Raw genomic sequence first — 8,562 nt, 5'->3', positions numbered from 1 at the left:
ACATGTATCGATCACATTTTTACTTATACTGTAGAACTTTGTTCTAAAGCTGTATCCGTACCCATTGGGTACTGTATCCAGGAAAGCCAAAGTTCCGAAAGATGGGCCTAAAATAGTGTATAAGAGATCATACAAAATATTTTGCTGTGACTCTTATGTGGATGATGTTAAAAATATTTGTTGGTCTGATGTTATTAATAAGGAGCATCCAGACGCTGCACTTGATGAATTTATGAATTTGCTTCTTCCAATTATTGAGAAACATGCACCTGTTAAGAAACGGACTGTTAGAACTGTTAAGGCTCTGTTGATGAGGAATTGAAAAACTGTATGGTTGAAAGAGATGGGGCAAAAGGAGTGTCTAATAAGTCTGGCTGCACATCTGACTGGCTGACTTACTGCAAATTGAGAAATTATGTGACTAAACTCAACAAAAAGAAGAAGAAACTGTATTATGAAGTCAAGATCAATGATATAAAGAATGATATATATATATACACACTGCCTATAGTTATCCCAACACTGCAATCAAGACCACCCGGCCTATACACCCTGTCTATTAGTTTACTCAAATACTCAAAACACTGGTACCACATACATGCACTCACACAACCACAAACACCTCTGTCTGTCCCACCCAGAGTTTATTGTTGACGGAGGACAACCCAAACCAGAGGGTTTTTGCCTTTGCATTTTCACATGACCACCTGTACTCCTAAACTCTGTATTAAAGTAACTGTCCAGTGAAAATTTCACTTTTAAAAGTTCATATTCTGTTAACTCATACCCAAATAATGTTGCTGACTCGTCCTATACTCGTATTTGTGGCCAAAGCATAAATTGGAGAAAAATACACTTAAAAACTCCCACCTCAAACAGACCATTTAAAAATGCTTTCTATTTCCTCGAAGAACACAATTTCTTATTGGCTCATTGGCTGTGCTGCCTGATCAGCGGTCTACTTGAATGAATATTTTTAATGACAAGTGTATGCCCAGTCGCCCTCAACATTCTGTTGTTGGGGTATTCCCACACCATTACAACTCAGAAAAGCTGCTTTTTAACCTACTTAATTCCATGTTTTTTGAAAGGAAAACTTTTTCACTCATATTGGAAACATTAGACAGTTACTTCAAAACTTTTACTTTGACCAGATCCTAGAAGTCAAGTCTCCTCTTGTACCTTTTTCAAAGTCAACTTGCTACTGCATATTTACCTTATTCAGTTGATTAAATATTTTGCCTTCTTTTAATTTACAGAGCAATTGTGTTATGATCCTCATATTCCTATAAAATATGTTTGTGTACTTTTTGCAAACATTAAAATATTTATTTGAGATTAACAATGACACTCTAATCCCAGCATGTAGACAAAATAGATTTAAAAAATATATTTGCACACAACTTTTGCTATAATAGTACATAATGCCAAACTTGCTTTGTGAGGCAAGCTGAGGCATTCCATATCTTAATGGTCCGCAGGCTGTCAGCAGTCAAGAAAATCCAATTCACACTTCATTGTCCAGCAAGGCTCTAGATATGCCAGAATTTAAGAGGGATACAACGCAACACAACAGACTAATGTTAATTAAAAGCAACAACTATGAACATAATCCTTGGGATCCATTTGAAATTATTCAAATGATTAACAGACTGTTCCCACTCGCTTCCATGTGCAAAAAATGTGGTTCTAAATGAGCTTTCTTGTATCTTCTTTCTTATACACTATAATTATAAAACAGTGCATTATTTTTTTTAATAATTCAAATGAACAATTCAATTTAGCAAAAGACTTCCCAAATAACTGCTGATATACTGTATCACACACAGTGGTGTAGTGGAGGGTAAACACAGTTTTGTTCCCTACTTTTTTATTTTGTGCAACAGTTTACCCACCTTTTTGTGGAAAAATGCATTAAAAGTATAAGGAGCTTTACCTTTTTCACTGCGACCGGCGATCAGTTTGCCCACCTATTATGTTTGTATCACTACATCATTGATCATTCAAATACACCTACCAGTGTAACCATAATATCACTCACTCTTTTTATAATCCATTCGGTAGGTTACACCTTAGACAAGTAATGCATATGCATAAATAGTGAGGGGATCTTTACATAACCTTCTGTAAAGATTACTCAAAAGCTTCTACTATTCTCATACTGTTTAATGATTAATGACGCAGCTTCCCGATGACTGAATGAAGTGATAACTAGATTAATTCACTCCAAGCTAAAGGATGGTAGTGAGTGACACACCTGGGTTATATCAGGATAGGAGGCGAGAGAATGCAGATATGGAGGTGTCTCTGTGTGCTATACTATTATTCTGAAAGAAATCCCTATAGGTTCCCCTGAATGTTGACCTGGGACTCTCAGATTGACTGTTGAATTGGAGTTAGAGGAAGAGAAGTAAGCCATCTATAGCTTCTCCCAGGATGTTGTCCCACTAGTGTCCCTACTCCCCTCACACACAGAGCAGACTGACTGCCTGCTTTGTGAGTTGATAGTATCATGACTGTATAACAACACTGTCTCCCCTGATCTCCCCTAGCTGCCATCTGAGTGGAAACAGTGAACAGGAGAGGCTTGTTCATCTGTCTAGCTGCCACGAGGCCACGAGGCCTGCCCTCCAGACCCGCCAGACCCTGTGCTGCTGCTGCTGTCTCACACTGGGGCGAGAGGGGCAGCTAGCACCACATGGCCAGGCCACAGATGGCAGCTACAGTGGGCACAATAAGGTCGGTAAGCCCTCATGTGAAACACTTATCTAGTGTTATAAGTTAGTAAACTGTTCATAAAATGAATAAAGGTGGGTAAACTGAGTTTACACTTTACTACAGATAGGCAGGTTTGTTTAACTAAAGCTCAATCAAGGATTATGGCTTTATTATGAAGGGTGCCCCGTTGAGGGCATGCTTTGGAGGTGGTAGGATACTTGTACAGCAATTCAGTGGTTTGTGGGTAGTTTGCAACAATATTTTATGCAGTTGGTACTTCATACAGTTGAACTGGAAAAGAGAAAATGTTTGTGTGTAACTTATTAGTGTTTTATTTTAGGATCTCGACATGTTTATTCCATGCTAGATGTCAGAAACAGCAAGTTACCCATGCAAGAAAGCAATAAACATGTTTCATGCTCATGCCCTTTGGGGATTACTAAATATAAATATTTAATTTCTGTAAACAACATGTTTTAACAATAATATTGGAAAAATGATGATACAAATTGATTTGAGAATGATGTATTAATGAATGCAATTACTATATGCATGTGTGAGTTTTAATTGTAGGCACTACTATCCGTTTTTTGGGGGTACTTAGATTATCACAGGTGTATGTAATTATCTCTGGCCCTCTGTGTGGCCTTATCACATGTCAGATATTTGAGATAATTAAATTAGAGGATTTATAAATAAATAATAGAATGACAAATCTAAATTATCCTAAATATAAACCATGAACTCAGTCAGTGAATACCATTGGTGTTAAGTATGAGGCTTTCAGCATGAAATACCCTTGATATATATTTTTTAACACACTTTTATTTATTTTACTATGTCAATATGTATTTGTTGTCAATCTTTTGGCATCAAACTGGTGGCAGTTGTGAAGAAAAGTCAATAGTTAGAAGAATTGAAAATAAGGCTATGTTCACTTGAACCATATGGTCTTTCTATCTACTTGAAACTCATGGACAATATGGACACAGATATAAAAAATGAATAGATATATGAATACACTTATTGAAGTAGAAGCTTTGCAACCCTATCCTTAATATCAAAAAATCTTATAAATATTGATTTCAGTATCTGGACTTAGCTGAAGAAAAAAAAACGACAATATGATATGACAAAATAAATGCATTGTTATTATGTAGGCTCTCTTTCCATTTCTGTATTACAACATAAGCTTTGTTCTCCCATTGAAGGTGATCCCACCTGAGTAGAGTGCACCCAACTTGACTCATGATCTTGACCTTGACCTTTGACCTGTGTCATAATATGAATAACTAATGTAAAGTTATAGTCTATCACTTTTATTCATCATTAAACATGATCTAACCCAACATTTTAACACATGTAAAATATATTTCAAATGGTACAAATCTGTATAACAAGAAAACCATAATGAGAACTATACCTCTATATCTTATAGAACAAGTATTTACTGGGCTGGTGTAAACAAGTTGCAGTAACGCATTAACACGTTGCCGTAATTGCGTGGAATTTATTCTCTGGATTTTATATATTTTTTGTGGTCTTTTTTAAATATTTTTTTATTCTTGGTAACACAGCCAAAACACAACAGTTAGGATTAAAGAAAAAATACAAAACACCCACCCATCCCCACTCTCCACCCACACAAGACCCCGTTTATTGAAGATATCATAGCAGTTCTCTTAATAGTAGTCCATAACTCAACATTTTATCTCTATCCCCATTGTTTTAGCGACAGCATCACCATCTATCGCAAACTGAGAACAACCAACTTTAGAAATTAACAAATGTTTAGGTTGTAGTGGCCTGAGAGAATATACATGATAAAGAATTACAAATGACCTGGTGTCAGAGGTGTATGTCAAGTTGAGCTACTTTTCTTTATTTGCTGCAAAATAATATGCTTCCAGCTTTACACAGTGGGACTACATTATGTATATGTTTTGAAATAAAACTGATGCCCGAGAAGGCATATTGGGCTCATCTCAATACGTATTTCTGCACTATACTTTTACCCTGTTGATTTAAACAGTACTACATTTGGCATACAATTAAAATGTAACATTCTACACCTGCATTTGCATGAAATTATTGTAATTTAATTTCAAATGTTCAGTCTACAACACCTACAGTATGAGAGAGGAAAGAGATAGGCATCCTAGGGTTTGGGGGAGAATGGACAAAACCCACCTGGAGAAGAAGTTGCACTGCACGCTCTGTCCAGACATAACTTTGTCAACAATTTCACGGCCATCCCGTGCCAAGTCCGTGCCAATGGCATGGAGGGTCCATCCTGATCCTGATCTGATGCTGTGACACCCACTAGCTAACAACAACATAATCTCCTCCACATAGTAAAAACAACAAACATTGTATAATAAGACTACTTAGCCTTTTCTGTTTATCCTCTCCTGACTTATCCACTCAGTGAGGACGGAACTGAACTCTTTCTCCTGTGAATGCCTCACATTCTGACTCGTGTCTGGTTTCTATTACGCCAGCCTTCTGCCCAAGAAGGAAGTATAAAAAAGAGAAGCAGAAAGACAAGGACAAAATCTCTCCCTCCCTCCCCTGGCAAGTGACCCTCATCGGAGGGTCAAACTTAAGGACGTGTGACTGCAGATTGAAATGAACACCCACCCAGCTGAGGGAGGCTTTGTAGTGGCAACACCCCCAACTTTCCCCTTCCCACCCACCTCCTATAGCTCAACACTGCTCAACACTCACCACCCTATAGCTCAACACTGCTCAACACTCAGCCACCTATAGCTCAACACTACTCAACAACCACCCCCCTATAGCTCAACACTGCTCAACACCCACCCCCCTATAGCTTCCCACTGCTCAACACTCAGCCACCTATAGCTTAACACTGCTCAACAACCACCCCCCTGTAGCTCAACACTGCTCAACACTCACCCCCTGTAGCTTAACACTGCTAAACACTCACCCCTCTGTAGCTCAACACTGCTCAACACTCACTCCCCTGTAGCTCAACACTGCTCAACACTCACCCCTCTGTAGCTCAACACTGCTCAACACTCACCCCCCTGTAGCTCAACACTGCTCAACACTCACCCCCTTGTAGCTTAACACTGCTCAACACTCACTCCCCTGTAGCTCAACACTGCTCAACACTCACCCCCCTGTAGCTCAACACTGCTCAACACTCACCCCCCTGTAGCTCAACACTGCTCAACACTCACCCCCTTGTAACTTAATAATAGTATGGGTGGTCCTCTGTAGCTCAGCTGGTAGAGCACAGCGCTTGTAACGCTAAGGTAGTGGGTTTGATCCCCGGGACCACCCATACACAAAAAAAAAATGTATGCACGCATGACTGTAAGTCGCTTTGGATAAAAGCGTCTGCTAATTGGCATATTATATGATATTATATATATTATATTAACACTGCTCAACACTCACTCCCCTGTAGCTTAACACTGCTCAACACTCACTCCTCTGTAGCTCAACACTGCTCAACACTCACCCCCCGTAGCTCAACACTGCTCAACAGTCACCCCCCTGTAGCTTCCCACTGCTCAACACTCACTCCCCTGTAGCTCAACGCTCAGTAAGTAACGCAGATGATGACAGCTCTCCCTCTCTCTGCCACTTCTCTAATCTCAGCAACACATGGTGCACCACACAACTGCCTCTCCTCACTTCCCCATGCCTAGGCTACTGGTAAAGCTAGTTGTGGATGTGATAGCTTGCCTTGAAAATACACAATGTGGAAAGTAGACGCATCTGCAAAGTACTTGGCATATGGATGGTCGCGCATATAAGTGTGAGTGCTCTCTCTATTCTCTCTCGCTCTCTCTGTCATTTACATACACAAACACTCACAAAGACCAACATCTTCTACTGAAATTGTAAATTTATATACAGTACAACAGATGTCCTTTATTGTAACAAACAACAATGGAGAGAGAGAGAGGGAGAGCCTGCTGGGATATCCACTCTCCAAAGAGCCACACAGAGATAAAAAAAACACATTGCCTTAGAGCAGATCTGCTTCAATGTATCCAACAGGTACGCTCAGTCATATCAAGTGTCCAAATATTTAGATGTTCCATGCAGGCAAATGGCCAGAGATGGGACTGGTGGACAGGTCCCACTCCACACTACACTCCACGTCTTTTCTGACATGGTGTTTACACTCAAGGCTTTTTGTCAGGCCGTAGAACTTGAAAGCACAATGTTACTTAGTGCATGTGACAACTTTTCTCACATGACTAAAATACCATCTATGAGTACAGTAGAGGAAAACAATGCCTCATTCATACCATATGGTTCTCTGCCCATATTTTATAGGCCTACTTCCAAATAGTTGTCTTCAAGAAGAAATCCTAGCTCATATACTTAATTTCTAATTGAAATAATATTTCCTCAATCACTTTTATTGTGAGCTAGCCATCGTACTGCTGTTTAATACTGGAAGTCCCCGTCAGCTAAACTGAAATTGGTGCACAACGGTAAAGAGACCAGTATCTGGCTAATGCCAGTGTTACAATGACCATATCACTGTGGTGTGGAGTGACTTACGGTCTTCCTCAGTAAGATACTCCAATGAAGTCAAGAATCATCATTAAATTACATACTGTATATCTGGATACAAAGCAGGTAAAAGCCTTATATCAATCTCTTTCATTAGTAAACTGGGGAGTGTGGGTAACAGATGTCACTTTTATCACCTGTATTTTGGTGATTCACTTGCTAATACCTTACTGACCTGACCAATTTACCAACATTTTATTTCTGCTCAGACATCACTGGAAAACTCAAATCAAATTTTATTGGTCACATACACATATTTAGCAGATGTTATTGCGGGTGTAGCGAATTGCTTGTGTTTCTAGCTTCAACAGTGCAGTAGATAAGTATTTTCCAAAAAGAGTCGGTATTTAACACTTCTTCATTAAATATACACTTCTCTAAACATTCAAGCATGAGAGTGTGATATGAGATTCCTGTGAAAACTGAGCGGGCTGAAGAGAGTGTGGAGAGCTGTGTGAGAGTGTGCACGATGAGCATCTTGGACATTTTAGTGTTGAGACGTGAGGCTGTGTGAGTGAGTGGGCTGAGGGGGTGAAACCAAGCCAGCTGGACCTAAAGGACCCACCCATCCTCCAGAGGCTTTGCCTCCAAACATCCCCTCCTCCCTCCATTCCTCCCTCCATTCCCGCATCTGACTGAGGAGTTCTGGCATTGCATGCACCCCTGGTGGGGATCAAGGAAAGGAGGAGAGGGGATGCTGCTGGATCGACTGGAGCATTTGGGGTTCATCTAGGCAGCCATGCGCTGTGCTGTCCCTAGGGGGGAGCAACACAGTCAGACCATCACGTGGCTTCTTCTCCTAGTCGGATCACATGCACAGCTCCAAAAGTTTGCTGCCACCCAAAAGACACAGATGGTCAAGTAACTAGCCTGCTCTATTTATGTTATTTTGTTGTTATAATAAGTTAGTCATTATATAATAAATTATGTTCATTCAGTTAATATTTCTTCAATGATTTGTTGAGTTGATAAACCACCTGCAGATTCATTTTATAGTCATCTGTTGCTGCACAAAATGGTGCATTCTGTTCAAACGACCGCTCCACAAGCATTTGCTCATAGTCAGTCTGGTGTCACCTTCAAGAGGTCAATGAGAGTTGTGCTGTTTGCAGTGGAGTTCAAATGATGCAACAACAAGGACACATGGAGAGAAGAGAAGTGAACATCTCGACAGCTCTCCTCTCCTCAGCCCCTTGCCAATGTCACTTTCCCAGAGAGTTTGTCCTCTCTGCAGAACTAAGTTGATGGGAGACGACTAAGGGCCATGGAGGTCTGTGTTTATGT

The sequence above is a fragment of the Coregonus lavaretus genome, assembly GCF_964263955.1.
Source record: "Coregonus lavaretus genome assembly, chromosome: 19".
NCBI classification, from domain to species: Eukaryota; Metazoa; Chordata; class Actinopteri; order Salmoniformes; family Salmonidae; genus Coregonus; species Coregonus lavaretus.
The sequence above is the reverse complement of the archived record's forward strand: the minus strand, read 5'-3'. Positions refer to the sequence as shown.